This window comes from Ixodes scapularis, unplaced genomic scaffold, assembly GCF_016920785.2.
Source record: "Ixodes scapularis isolate PalLabHiFi unplaced genomic scaffold, ASM1692078v2 PGA_scaffold12__126_contigs__length_90152505, whole genome shotgun sequence".
In the NCBI taxonomy this organism is placed as follows: domain Eukaryota; kingdom Metazoa; phylum Arthropoda; class Arachnida; order Ixodida; family Ixodidae; genus Ixodes; species Ixodes scapularis.
The window spans coordinates 20,547,900-20,562,712 of record NW_024609838.1 but is presented as its reverse complement, the minus strand read 5'-3'; positions in this window follow the sequence as shown (position 1 = coordinate 20,562,712).

The window sequence follows — 14,813 nt, the reverse complement described above, 5'->3', positions numbered from 1 at the left end:
CACACATAGCGTTTCGACGCGGCTGTTGTGTGAGCATATTCGAAAACGCGCCGTTCCTTCCTCGTCGTTTTGTCCGTGTTTGTTTGTTTGTTTGTTGGGTCGAGTGCTCTGGCTTACAGTCGGAGCCAGTGCTTGCGGGAACGGTTCGGACCGGAGATGGGCGCGCGCGCACGCACGCGCTCACGCACGCGCTCACGATCTTCGTTAAGCGTGCTCGTGCACTGTCGTGTTGTGGGACGTGATCTCGCGGGGTCTGACGGGGTCGCCCAAGGGGCTGACCGGAGATCACGTTCGATTAACGACTCGAATTTATTTTCTCTTTTCACTCACCGTCGTTTTTAGTGCGGTGAAGAAAAAAAAAAAACATATACGCGGGTCGTTTAAAAATGAGAACGTGAGAGCGTTGTGTGCTGAATCTTTTGGTACGTTTTATATTTAATTTTCTTTTTCACATTTAGTCGTGGCGGGCGGCGAATGCCATTTCTGCCGAACGATCTGGACGAACCATTAGAAAATGAATATATCGGAACTAGAGTTTTTGATGCGTGTTTTTTTATTTATTTTTTATTCTTGCGCTTTACTATATTGAGTTCGCGCAGACTATTTTCTGACGACGATATTCGATTCTAAACTTGGTACGTAGCAGAAGGAACTTCGCATACCAGATGTATTCCGATCACGGTAGTTTTCATGGAGAGTGGCGCATTTCAATGTTGGAAGCGAGCTCTGTAGTCTTTGAACCACTTAAATGCCTGACTAAATGATGTGTACAATAATAAAATACCAAAGGTTATAGAAACAAAAAAGAACTTATTTTCGTGGCACTGTGTGTATACGTACTGTTCCACAAGAGTGAACAACTAACCGACACACAAAAAAGTGCTGAAGTCCCTCTCAATACTTTTTGGAAACACACCAGTCAAATAATTCACAATTTCGGAAGAAATTCTTTGTTTTTACGATGATTGACGAAATGAAATTAAAATATGCAGGGGATGTGAGTTCCTTTCGACGTACCTACATTTTTTTATCAGTTTATGCTGTTTTTGTGGACATCCATTTCGGTACGTGACACCAGGACAACGTTCCTGGCGTTCCGTTATATTTGACGGTTTATTACCAGTCACCATCCTATTTCTGGATAAATATATAATTTTTCCCTCCCTCTCTCTCTATGCGACATACACACTCCTACACCCTGACCGACACTCAGGTTTACCAAGATGGCGGACGGTCAAGTGACGTTCAGCGCGTACCATCCACAAGCAATATACAAATATATACCTGCATCGTTGTCACCACAGGCGCAGAAAGGCCCAGTGCGTTGAACCCTTCCAAAATCGCGCGACTTGCCGCCTCCCTACCTCAACCCTATCGGCACTCGGAGGAACGCCGCTGGGAGAAATTAAGCCGAAGCCAAAGTCGAAACCGAATCCAAAGCCACAAAAAAAAACAGCCAAACAGCAAGAACGGAGCCGGCAGGCAAGCCAACTAGTCATGACCTTTGAAGAGAAATAAATAAATAAACAAAATAAACCCGTCCGCGTGGTAGTGGCCTGTATCAAAAAAACACCCTACGGACTATTGCATTGGCAGAGAGAGGGAGGAGGGGGAGAGGGGTTAGCACAAATGTAGGGCCTCGGCCATTTTAAAAAAAGGGAGACGACAGACAAGAGCGCGAGCGATTGGCCCGAAGGCCTCCCAGAGTGTAATAATATTCCTCGAGTCGACATTGAGGTCATTTCTTCATAATTACCGACTGAGCCACAATTACTGCGTCCCCTCTCCCCCCAGCGTTGGCTGTGCCATGCCCCTTTCCCGGTCAGCCGCGCTGCACTTAGACCGGCTCAATTCGCTATTAGAAAGCGACGAAAAGCCGAAACGAAAAGGAACGGACTGGACCGACATTTTTTTTTTTTTTTTTAAAGGCTATAAAAAAACAATATACATACGTACGTTTGGAGGAGGAAACAAAATAAAACGAGACAAGAATTGGCCAGGTAGTATCCTCAATACCGGTACGGGGAAGAAACGAAAAAGAAAAGAATGTGAGCGCGGGCGAAATCAGTCAGAGCGCGTTCTTATTTTACTTTTTGTTTTTATGATTCGAGTATGAAATATTTATCGTTTATAATTATACGCCTTCAAAAGCGGCGCAGCGCTTTTATTCCTTTCGACGTTTCTCTCTTTCCCACAAGGGGGCGGTTCTTGACTGTCCGTTTCGGCTTTTGTTCGGTTAGTCTCGCGCGCTACTGCCTAACAACTCTTCTCCGAAAAATAAGAACAAAAAAAAAAAAAAAAGGGGGGGGGGAGAGGGTTGAGTTTATATTATTTCCACCACATTTATATTCTTAGTAGTCCAAATTTCCGCTTTCTTTTTTTTTTTTCTTTTTTTTGTCTACGTCGATTGTGAAGCCATTATTTAAATTGCAGACGGCAGAAAGAATACTCCAAAGAAAAAAAAAATCCTTTTCATTATTTTGTTTTTCGTCTCCTTCTAACCGGGGTTTTTTTGTGCCTCCTTCCTGTACACTACAACGAAATAAAACTATTAAAATAGAAAGCCTACACGCAGCTACGCACACATACACACAAACACTCGGCTTCATTTACATACTGCGCGTATGCGTCGTTTAATTCGAAAACGACGTAAGCCCCCCTCGTATTTTAGGGGCTCCGTTGCGGCTAGCTACTTTCTTCGGCGGATGCGCGTTTAGGTCTGCCCCCCAAAAGAAGATTATTCATCCTTGCGCGTGCGCACGCGCGGCGGGCGGCTGCGACGTACACAGTCTGCTTAGAGTCGCTTCCGAAAATTACAGGACTCGGACCGCACGTACACACACACGCAAAATAAAAGATAAAATAAAAAGGCGTCAATTGGTTAGGCGAAGCATTTGTCAACGTCACGTCAGCGGAGCATAACCCAAGGTTGTCTACGCAACTCCTCCCCCTCCAACCTGCGTTTTCCGTCTCGCCTTCGCTAAACCGAAAAAAAAAAAAAAAAAAACTTTGAGGAATTGTTAACAATTATTCTCTAACTACTTGTTGTTCCACGTACTAGCAAACGTCCAACTTCCCTCAGGCGGCCGTGTTGTGAACTTGTACACTGGACCTTTTCTTATCCCAGCAAGCTCCTGTCGGTTTTCATCTGGGATAAACGCTATACCGGCATGCGCGGTGGTAGAATCGGTTGGTTATCATTACTGCACCATGCACGTTATATAGATCCCAGGTTAGCAGTAAACTGTACTGCCCAAATTCTCAATCTACAGAGAAGACATCACGCTCAATTTCAAGACCGCTCTCTCAACCGGTCAACAGAACATACTTGACTCGTGAAAAAAAAAAAAAAAAAACGATTAAAGTGCAGGCGAGCTGGTGTAAGTTATACATGACGATTGAAACCTGAGACTGTGGTTTGAAAAACGGAAACTCGTGAAGGAGGAAGAAAAATGGACAGACAACGTGTCAAATATGTTGTGTATCCCTTTTTGAAACGTTGTCTGTTCCTTTTTCCCCCTCCTTCACGAGTTTCCATTGTTCAAACCACAGCCTCGGGTTTCAATCATTTTTTTTAATGTCATGTCCCCCCCCCCCCCCTTTCCCCTGAAGAGTGTCAGTCGTCATGTGCACGAGAGAGTTTGATACACGCGTTGTCCTCCTCTCCTAATCCCGCACATGCGCGGGTCGCGGGACGAGTCCTTTCTTGGATGCGCCGCAGTCTTCACCATGCCTCAAGGCCAGGATTGGGAGACATTTGCTTTAGTTCCCCCAGGAACTCCCAGATGGCGCGACGAGCGGACTACGAGCGAAGAAGCGGGAAGCGGGGTCAAACGCGCTGAGCCAATGATCACCGCTAGGCACCCTTCGTCTTCCCCTTCCTTCTCCCCTCGAAGTGAGAGAGAAGTTTGCGGGTGGGGTGGGCGGTGGTCAACTGGGTCGGCTGGTCGTGCGGTCCAGCCGTCGGGCACAGGAGCACATCGCTTCAAAAAGGAGGTGTTCTAAGCAACCAGTCGCTTACTGTTTCTGGCAGGGATTTTTTTTTTTTTTTCTGCTGATGTTGAAAAAGAATATTACTTTTATTTGATATAGGTCCGTCAGCTCTGACAAACTTATATTTTCCTAATTTAAAGGCAAATATTACGTGCCTAACATCACAAAACTTCAAACATATAACAACATTGACTTTCGAGTGTATCGGTCTGAAGATCAAGATGCAGTATGGTTGTTTCCGAATATATGCGTATATGCTTACGCATGTGACCTGGATTTGCAACTAAAACGCAAGACCTTCTTACTCAGATTTTCAGGGGCCGCACTTGAAATATCCGACTCCGAAAGCTTTGCAAATTAAGCATGTGTTTTGTATAGAGAACACTAGTAACGTCGGTGCTATTATACTGCATAAAGAGACCAATGAATAACGTTCGTGTTAGAGGGGTACTAAAGATTCTACTGAACGTGGATTCATCGGATAACTTAGTAATCGCTTAACGCTGTTTTATTCATGTTCAGGTTAGGAAATTTATAAACGTTACAATTTCAAAGCGGATTTCTAGGCCTTCGCTGTGAATATTATATGAGCGTATCAGATTCACGTCTCAACATTAAAAGAACTAGCTTTGCCCCCGTTATCACGCGCTACAAATAGTGATGTCCTGATGATCACTACGTAGTTTCCATGAGCACAAAATTTTAGTATTTATTCTATTCACATTTCATTCTTCTGGATGGAAGTAAACAATCAAAACTCGTAATTAGCTTCTAAGGTGGCAAAAAAAACAAAAAAAAAACATTCGCACATAAAAAGAAAGTTTTACATCTGAATTTTACGGTTGCGACCGCTGAAATTGAAGAAAACTTTCTGATACGCGGTCAGTTATCCAAAACTAAGACGCGAGTTTGCCGAATTGTTTTTCTTCCAGGGTGAAAAGCAGTTTGCTGTAAAGAAAAGAAAGAAAAACAAGACACAACGCTTTTTTGCGACTTTTAGGGTTACATTGTCCTCAACCTACTTTCCTACGGGACAGAAACAAAGCAAACCCCTTCCTTATGCTTGCAAACAGCTAACAGCTAATATGCCTAGTGAAGCCTATAAAAGGGTAACGGCCAGTCCGACTAAAGAGCTAACAACAATCCTGTATTGTGACGACTGAACGTAACATATAAATATGACATTGGAAAAAAAAAAAAAAACGTTATGTACGTTGGGGTAGCGTTGGAACAGAGGGAGAGGAGACGGGTTCGATAGCCCGCCCCTCTCCTCCTATAAAAATTGCAAAAATTCGAAGTAAACAATGCGATGAGGGGCCAGAAAAACGCTCTCGACTCGCCTAACACGTACACACACATTATCGCCACCGTCAATGGCCGTTGCCACTGTCACCCCTGATATGGAAGCCGGGTAATTCAGACTTGGTAGGGCGCCTCCCCCCTCCCCCTCCCCACACACACACATAGATACACCCCTCTTTCTCCCTCCCCTTTAAATAATATCGAGACAACTATGTGAATATGTAGGCCCAGGAAGTTTTTACATGTTCGACATCAAATGGAGTGCTACCAAGTGTCTAACCACGTCTTGTGTCAACGACACAAGCGAGTTTAGAAACTTGCCGGTGTCGTTCGACGTTTTCGGTCTACGATCTATGTCGACGTGTTTGATCTACGACATGTACTTCGAAAATAACACCCCCAATGTTTTAAAGGAACTTACTAGTTCGACAGGAGAAGAGTTTGAAATAATATCGCATGGAAGGTCACAGTACTTATTTTTGGGGCGAAAGAAAAGAGCTTTCGGTTTATTGTCACTTATTTTTAGATTATTTGAACTAGCCCAAGTTTCTAAGTTTTTTATGGTGTCATTAGCTATGCCCACGACTTCCCTGCCGAGACTTCATACTTTAGGAGCTTCTGGACGCGGATGGCCCTTCGACGCAAATAATCATGTACTCAGAGTAGCAGAGAGCGAAACGAAGGAGGGGGGCTAAACAGTGCCATCCCACGCCAAATTTCTGTTCACAAGGACATCGGGCTTACAGGATGGCGACCCCGCCTCGACACTTGAGAAGCGGTCCCGTCGCCCGAGGAGGGACGCTTTTGTGTGCGCAGCCTCGTGAAATTCGCTTCGTCGGTTCTCTTCGCAGCCTTGGCCCGACGGACGGTGTACGCTAAGCGGATTTGTTTTCCCGATACCCTATTCACGCCGTAGGCTGAAAATGGGGTGGAAGATACGCGCTTGTTAAACCACTCATACCGTCATCTCTTTGCCACGTGATCACGTTCTCACGCACAGAGAGGGGAGTCAGGTGAGGAAAGAAAGGCGGGTGATTGATTCTACAAGCCCGTCGCTTCTACCGTACTGTCAGCTTAAGGGTCAACAGAGTAGAACCCAGGTAGTACGCGGATTTTTAAGCTTTAGAGCTTACGTTGACATAATCTTCTGCTTTATTGTGCTTACTCCCTATTGTGAATTATCTATTATTGACTGTACAATACGCGTGTCCACAATCGGGGGAAGTTTACTATAACCGAAGGGAGAAAAGGTAACAAAAAAAAAATAACTAACGAAGCAGCCAGTCTGCTTTCTGCTCTTGCAAGCAGTTTGGAGCGGATGCACATTTTTCTCTGCACCCTTCCCGGATGCTCTGAACTGCTGTAGTAAAAACGAGAACACTGTGGATTGGTAGCTCCTCTGAGACTCATTCGCCGTAGGACGTGTATTTAGTCATTTCAATGCATATAGATTTGATGTGAACTTCTTGGAGCGGTGTTTAGGCGCACAAACTATTAATTTCACAATGAGTGCGCCAAGTACATTTTATTTTTATTCATTGTCTTTCTTCCCACCACCGATTTTTATCACGATGTAACAATATTACATTGTTTTATTCAGAGTTTTCAAAATAAACGCCCGGAAATACATATTTATTAAAAAAAATAAAGAAATAACAACAACAAAAGACAAGATATGAGGACCTTATAAGTTGCAAGGATACCGAGGCTGTGAGCGACGCTCACAAAACTGCTTGGCAAAGGGTCGCCCGCGGTTCGAACCCTCCATGTTGAGTTCAGGAGAACGACACTGAGCATGAACGTCACTGAGCCGATCGGAACAAAAAGAAACTCAAGCTAAACACAAGACGTGCCATGGATGATGGCACACTAAATATTATATCAGTAGGCATTTACTTAAGGTAACAAAATGACGAGAAAAACAAATAATATGCGCATTTTTCACCGCTTATATTGAAGGCACATTTCCTGTTCGATTTACAAGTTCATACGCAGAGTAAATAAACTCTTCCACGTGGTATCATCAAGGCCTTCGCGTGAAAATATTTGTTACGACTTGTGAGGGCTAATGACGGGCTGAACGGCCATTTTGCTTCGGCGGCGGTGATCCGAGCACATCATGTATGCGACATTAGAACTAGAGATTCCGTGAACTTTTTGCGAAGCTTCGAAAGGATTGCAAAGGCTTTTTTGCGCTGAGGTTTCCGATTGTTTTCAACCTTCCAATTTTTCGCGCTATTAAATTTGACAGTTTTGAATTTACTACGCTCAGAAATTCGACGATTTTCGAACTTTCGACCCTGCTAAATTCAAAAGTTCAACGAACTTCGAACTTTTAAACAAAAGTTCGAGAAAGTTCCAACCCAGTTCACCACTATATATAGGGGCGAACTGTTGCCTCGAACGTACACGTTCGAGGCAACAAATATCAATAATGCGAGGTGTCAATGTATGAAGTGAAGTTGAAATTGCACTCAGATTCTTACCGTTAACTGATCCTGCCACTAACGAAATGCTTGTAAAAAATTGGTTTGCTCTTTATGTTTATACAGCCTTGATGGAGATGCGCCTCAACGGATAATCGGTCTCTTAGCTGTAGATGAGAAATTTGGCCAGTGCGGTACAACCGCTAACCTGGGGTTTTTAACGTGCATCACGCAGTGGTCATCACACGAACGCGTGCCGGTACGAAACTCATCCAGATCGAAACGGGCGGGGGTGGCGGGGACTCGAACCCAGGAGGTTCCCAGCGCGAGCTTTCGCTCCACGCTCCGAGCTGAGACGCGTTAGCCCACTCGGCCACTTCCTCCCCAATGCTTGTAAAGCGCCGATTCATCACTTTAGGGTGGCCTCGTACCCCGCACCTTCTTCTTTTGACTTCCGCGCAGAGCCTCTCGCTGGGAGCGTCCTTCGCTGGGAGCGTCCTTCGTAGCATTAGTTGTTTTTTAACGCGAGTCCCTCGATTCCCTCGCGTCAAGGGAAGACGCGCGCGGAGAGTGTCACCGATGCGCTGCAGTGAACGCTGAACCGGCGCTTACTTCATTATCATTAGTGACCGGCTACATTTTAGGGCGTCCAATACTTCCATTCGTCGAATAAGAAAAGTTTCAGGGAGCGGCATTATGGTTTGGTCGAGAACAACCGATCGTGACCTGATCAGTTGTATTAGTCCTGGGGATCCCTAATGGAGCCTGGTTGCCTCCTATACCCTGAGTAGTGTAGAGTGCTGTGCCTGTGTTCAATGTTTTCTCCATCCCACGGGTCATCCTGCCGAAAATAAACGCCCAGTGCAACTGAAAATATTTGAGAAGCCTGGATGCCTTCATGTGACTGCGTTGTACCGCATATTTAGTTGTCTTATGCCAGCGTTGCATTTAGGCGACGTTTCAACAGATTGCTATTAGTTCGCAAGTAGGAAGTACGTTCACCCGACCGCGTCGGGTTTTTTCCATGAACCGCTCAACCAGTTCAACGCTTGTTTCATAAGTTTCGAAAAATAACGAGCAATACAGATAATACCGTCAGTACCACAGCACTGAGAAGGAATGAGTATTTTATAACACAACGTGGAGGGCGCGAGTGAGCTGATGTAAGCTTATAATAATCTGGGCAACGTTTTTAGTAAAATTGGGAACACATTTCGCTAACTTTCTAGATGAATTCATGAAAACTTAGTTCGTGCAGAATTCGATTTTCATTCGTGAAATTCAGACTTGGAACTTGAAATCAAACCTTTTAAAATTTTCGACTTTGCAGTTAGAAAAAAATTCGAAATATTACATTTTTTTTCGAACTTCAATATCAAATAAATTGAAATTTGTATGTGTAAACGAATTTCTCACGGCTAGGCATTTACGTAAACCTGACAAAATTGGTGTCGAAGATGACTACGTCATAATTGCGCGATGCACACGCCTTTGAAATTAAAGCGCCCTTTGGAGCCTGGTTGGAAATTCCGAGGTTAAATATCTGTTTTCATGCTCTAAGCTACCTTTTACTACGGCAGATACCCAGATTGAAATGCTACGACCGGCTATATGAAAACAATATATTGGGGCCCATGGTAGTCGCCTAAACATATTCAAAATTTGCCTTTCGTTTTTTTTTTTTTTTTATGTTATTACACGGGAACACTACCGGTCGTTGCTTAGGACTAGCATATGATCGAACTTGTCTCATGCAAAATGTAATAATTAATTTAGAGTTAGTCTTCATTTGATACGTCATGGAGCTGCGAGCTCAGTTTTTCCGGTAATTCGTGCAAGCGCGTCCGGCCTTCACGATAGGAAGTTTCTCCTGGGTTCGCGTCGTCGTAGAGCCGTCCAGGCGCCTATTTGCTCAATCAAGCGCATGGACGTAATCAATAAAAGCTGTGCGTCGGAGGTCATAGCTAGTTATCGTTATCGTTAGTTAACGTTATTCAAATAACGTTGATTCCGACCCGCCGCGTGCGGCAAACACGCTTGACGAGAGCGACCGCAAAGCGGCACACGCGTCCGTCTTGGCGTCACTGCGTGATAGCGTCGCGCTCCTTGGAAACGCTGCAAGACGCGCTAACGACCATTCTGACGCAAGGAGATGGGGCTGCCTGGATCCATCACCAATGACCCATGAGACGGGGGCGTAAGCCTTGTCTTCTAGGTGGTGCACACGTTTTTCTCAATTCCCGAGGAATCAAGGAGCATGCTGCGAAAGTATAGACCTTTCCAGCGGCAGTCTTGAACGAAGCGATTTACAGCGCGCGTCCCTGGTTCTGAGAGTGTACGTCAGTGTTGCCCGACTGCGCTGAGCTGTGGAGTTTCTCGTCAGTGGGCTATAGCAGCCTGCGTAGGCGCAATTCCGGACACTGGTGGCGGTTGAATTGCCGCGTTTTCTTTTTTATTTTGAGTTCTGTGGCGATTATAATTTATAGAGGTCTTTAAGAAAGCAGTGCTCTATTTTTGGGAACAAAAACAAAGAAATGAAAGCTGTTTTGGTGAGTCCGTGCGCGACAGAACAAATGCAACTGGAATGTTTGTTACATTTTATGTTCATTGTTTTACGGCACCGTAAAGTCAGCCGTGTCAATCTATAAAGGTCAAAATATTTGACCGCACAGGATATCCGTACTGCATGGATATTCCCCGCCCACAACATAAAATTCAATGAGTCTCATCAATCGAACAAAAAATATATTGTACGTATCCCACGGTACCGCGTTATCCGAACAGGATTTGAGAAGGGTCTCAAATAACACAGCATATCCAATATACAGTGTCGACGATAGTCACTTCACGACGATCGGACGGAATCCGGCGTGTTTTGGGAACCATGTAGAGGAGAGCTCCTTTTATGCACAGCTCCAAAGCAAATGAACGAATGTGCTTATTCCGTCGCCACACCCCGGACCCGACCCTATCCGCTAGTTTTTGCGAAGACCCGGAACACAGCCTGGAAGGCTTTTTGGAGATTATCTCGACGGAAATAATCCTCCAAGCACGTCGAACTGCCTGCGTCGCGGGCTGCTTGACGTTCGCTCTCTTCGTTCACTTCCTGCGAAGGCCGAGCGGGCTACGAGCCCTGGTATTCCCTGGTTCTCACAGTGGAAGATAACATACAAAGGGTAAGCATCCTAAACAGGCGAATAAGTGAAAACTTCCAAGGAAAGCCGCCGAACTCCGAATGCAAAATGCAGGTGGGGAGTCACGCTGACCGGGTTTCCACAGCTCAGGCGGGTGCCAGAAATATCTGGCTGATAGGGGTCGCTCGATTCGCAAAATGGCAGCGGCCAGAGCGCTCTTTTTGCAAAGGTCTATACTCTCTCAGGAGTTGTGTGCAGCAAACGCAAAGGCATTGGCGCGGGCACGTGGCTTTCAGATCTGCTTTCTCTTCGCGAGTGCTCGTGAAAGGAAAGCAAATATGAAAGCCAGGCCCTCGCGTCTGTGCTTTTGCCTCTGCTGCACGTAACTCATGAGATGGAGTATGGTTACACGCACTGCACGTGCTGGCCTCCTCAACGGTAGCTTGTTCTTGCGTTTACTCATCACAGAGCATGGCCCGTGTCTCATTGTGCTTCGGCAATTCTTTTCAACCATGATTTAGTGAAGATTGACTCTGAGTCTGTGGTCATGTGGCTATGCACAACCACAAACGCAGCACTGCATTGAAGATGTAGCGAGTGTTTTTGTAAAAATTTGAATAAAAGCGCATGATCGAACGCCAGATATTGACGGTTCATAAACCAGAGAGTGGCGAAATAAAGCGTCTAGTACAACGTAAAATTACAGTGGTGGTTGCCAGCGTAATCTACGTAAAGCAATATCAATTTTAATGCGTATTAATTTATGAAACCGGACTGAAGCGGTCCCGAACTCGTTCGAACAACCACGCGATATGGCTTTCTGGATCTCGACAATCTAAAAAGAGTGCGGAGGGCACTGCCACGGCGCATCTTCGAATTTTACTCTGAAAGGGTATTGTGTGGGGCGTCACACTGTATCCCTTACCGCTCATTCCCACTGGAAGCGGATCCGCGTTCGCAAAGTGGTTGCAAACGCGGTCGTATTAGCGGCGAGATGTTTCGGTGGCGCCCTCCTATGGTTCCCCCTTGTGACGTCATTACCTTGCAAACAACAAGTTCGATGGTGTTTGTAAAAAGCATCGTGGAAGCCTGAAATCATTGCGCTGTCAAAGGAACACTGCCAACACCGTCAAAATTGAAGTTCTTTCATTCCTCTTATTTCCGTCGATGATAAATCCCCTTTAGAACGTCATAGTCAGCGTTCGGCCAATCGTGGAAGGCCGACCACAGCGACGCTTTCGGTCGCGCACGTCGCCAATAAAGATCCAGTAAAATTGCACGCTCACTTGATGTCATCGAGTGCGCGTGCAATTGTACTGGATCTTTATACAACCGCGTTCGCAACTGCTTTGCGAACGCGGATCCGCTTCCAGGGTGAATAAGCGGTTAGTGTAGTGCCCAGATGCGCACAGCTACATATACGGCTCTGCAGGTGCGCACTAACATATTTGATGACATTTTTCGAGCTCGGAGAGAAAAAATAAAACGGCAATGTTTATTTGCGTTGAGAGCCTCGCGCATAGCACACTTCGGCTTCTGTGTTGGTGTATATCCAGCATGGGCGAAAATGATTGAACTCACTTTAAACTGACCGCATAAATAGGTTTCTTAACCTATCGCGCTGGGATTTACTACAGAGATGCCTCAAGTTGGTTGAGGCTTTCGGTAAAATTGTGTAAAGATTGTATCACCCGAGTAAGTAAAAAAATTTAAAAAACTATGTTTTCATTATACTTTGCAGGTGCACCAAAAGTAAGTTTTATTGTGGCGCTTGTTTCAGCAAAACGAAGTGAAGAAAAGGTAAGTCAATAATATTTTCTTTCCACTTGACAAATTTTTCAATCGTAGTAAACGCCAGAATAGCCCACAACGATGGTCTTATGATTTTGAGATAAAAGGCTTCTCGATAAATTGTTCATAGACAAACCCAGTTTCTATTTTCTTTCTTTTGACTCCGAAGATTTCATGCATCCATACTCTCAATTATTGAATACACCAGCTTCGAGCACGTCTCTAGTAAATCCCAACGCGACAAGTTAACCAATTTATGCAGTCAGTCTGAAGTGCTTTCAATCCATTTCGCCCAGGCTGTATATGCCTGAGATTTGCTTTTTTCATTATTTTACGTGATGACGGGTTAACGAAATACGCGGCTTGGGATGAGTCCAACGTGCATTATTCGAGTACACGCCCTGCTGCCTAACAATACGTTTTTTTCTCCTTGTGCCCTTGTGTTTAGGATTAGTTTCGTTCGAGACCAGGTGGCTCAGCTCAAAAAAGCTCAAGGCCTGACCTTGGCGAGGCCGGAGGCGAACATGACCGCTTGCCCCAGAAACAGAGAGCGACTGATGTAGTCTCTGCGACCTCGTAACCCCCCCCCCCCCCCCCCCCCCTTACACACACACTCCTTACATTCTTTCTTGAACGGACCTGCGCCCGGCGTCCGGCATCCGCGTGCGTGCGTATGTGCGTCTGCGTTTGTGAGTATGTACGGGTGTTCCCAGCGCCTCCTTCAGAGCATACATCGAAGTGGCAGCGCGAGCTCCCGCTACAAATCGTGTGGCCTGAAAACGCGATCTACTAAAGGGTTTGACCGCATTTACGACATTAAAAGTGTAGAGATATAGTCTGTCAGTACACCTTTATTGGTAGAGACATAGCAAAAAAAAAAAAAAGAAAACTCAAAGGGAGAGTAGTAACCAAGAAATGTATTGGGTTGAATCCCTGCCATCCTGCATTGACGAGGTCACGTTTATGAGAGGGTGCAAAACTATTGCACTGAGAGGGGGGGTGGGGGGCGGATTTAACGGATGTTGTAGTTTATGGTGAAAAGATTAATTTTGTTTTGTTTTGGTTATTTGTCTTTCCGTGATTCCGCTCAGATATCTGCGTGTGTGTATGTCCATCAACAATCCCGTCTTTGAATATGCATGTGAGTGTGTGTGTGTGCCTGCGTGTGTATGCACGTGTGCGTTTCTGTGTGTGCGTATATTTGTCTGCGAGGATATAAGCGATAATAAAGCCATTCGTGATTTCGCATCGCCGACCTTGAGCAAGCTGAACGTGTGCTAACTTTAGCGAACTCCCGCGCCTCCCACGCGTCCTCAAATTTCCTGATCTAGGGATTTTCAATGACTCTCACAAAGGCTCTAATAGAAAACAAACGTTCAAAGTGTCGGTGCAACAATTTTTGTACTTTCCGTGAATACCACACAGAACGAATACCTAACGTTTATGATCGATGAAACATGCGCTCGTTTTTCTCCGCACGTAATAAACGTCGCAGAAAAAATAAAGAAGAACAAGCAGCGTTGACCCCCTCAACTGCCAGCTAGAACAAGCGGCCACGCGATCTGGAGCCGATTATATGCCGCCAATGTTGATCATAGCCACGCGCTAGAGTCGGCAAAGCAGGAGACAAGTGTTGAGTTCCAGACATTGCTATGGTTCGCCTATTGTCGCCTTTGCAGCGATTGGACATGGACCATAACCCGAATGCTTGTCGAGCTATCGACTATAGAGCCCAAATCAAGTGCTGACGCAGTGATCGGGTCCCATCTATGAGCCGCATTCAACTACCGTCTCTGGGGGATACTGCGATCCCCCAGCTACGTCGTCAAGTTTTGCGAAGGAGAGATTGAAAGAATACGCTCGCTTTTACCCTTGAAGTTACACCATAACAAGGAAGTTTCTTAGACAATGGCGTTGAGTGCGAGTATTCATGAGTCCCCCTTGTGCCAGTAAGCTAATCTAAAGTGAAAAATATTTCAATTGAATACCGCTGCACCACCCCTTTAATCTCACTTATTAGATAGCCAATCGGGAAAAAAATTAGTTTGCTAATTAGTATGTTTTTTTGTATGCAATTTTCAATGTCCGCTGTGGCTTCAGTTAGTTCCCCCCGAAAGGAGTTTATTATCTTCCTAACTACACAAGATTTCAGACTTTCTAAATTATT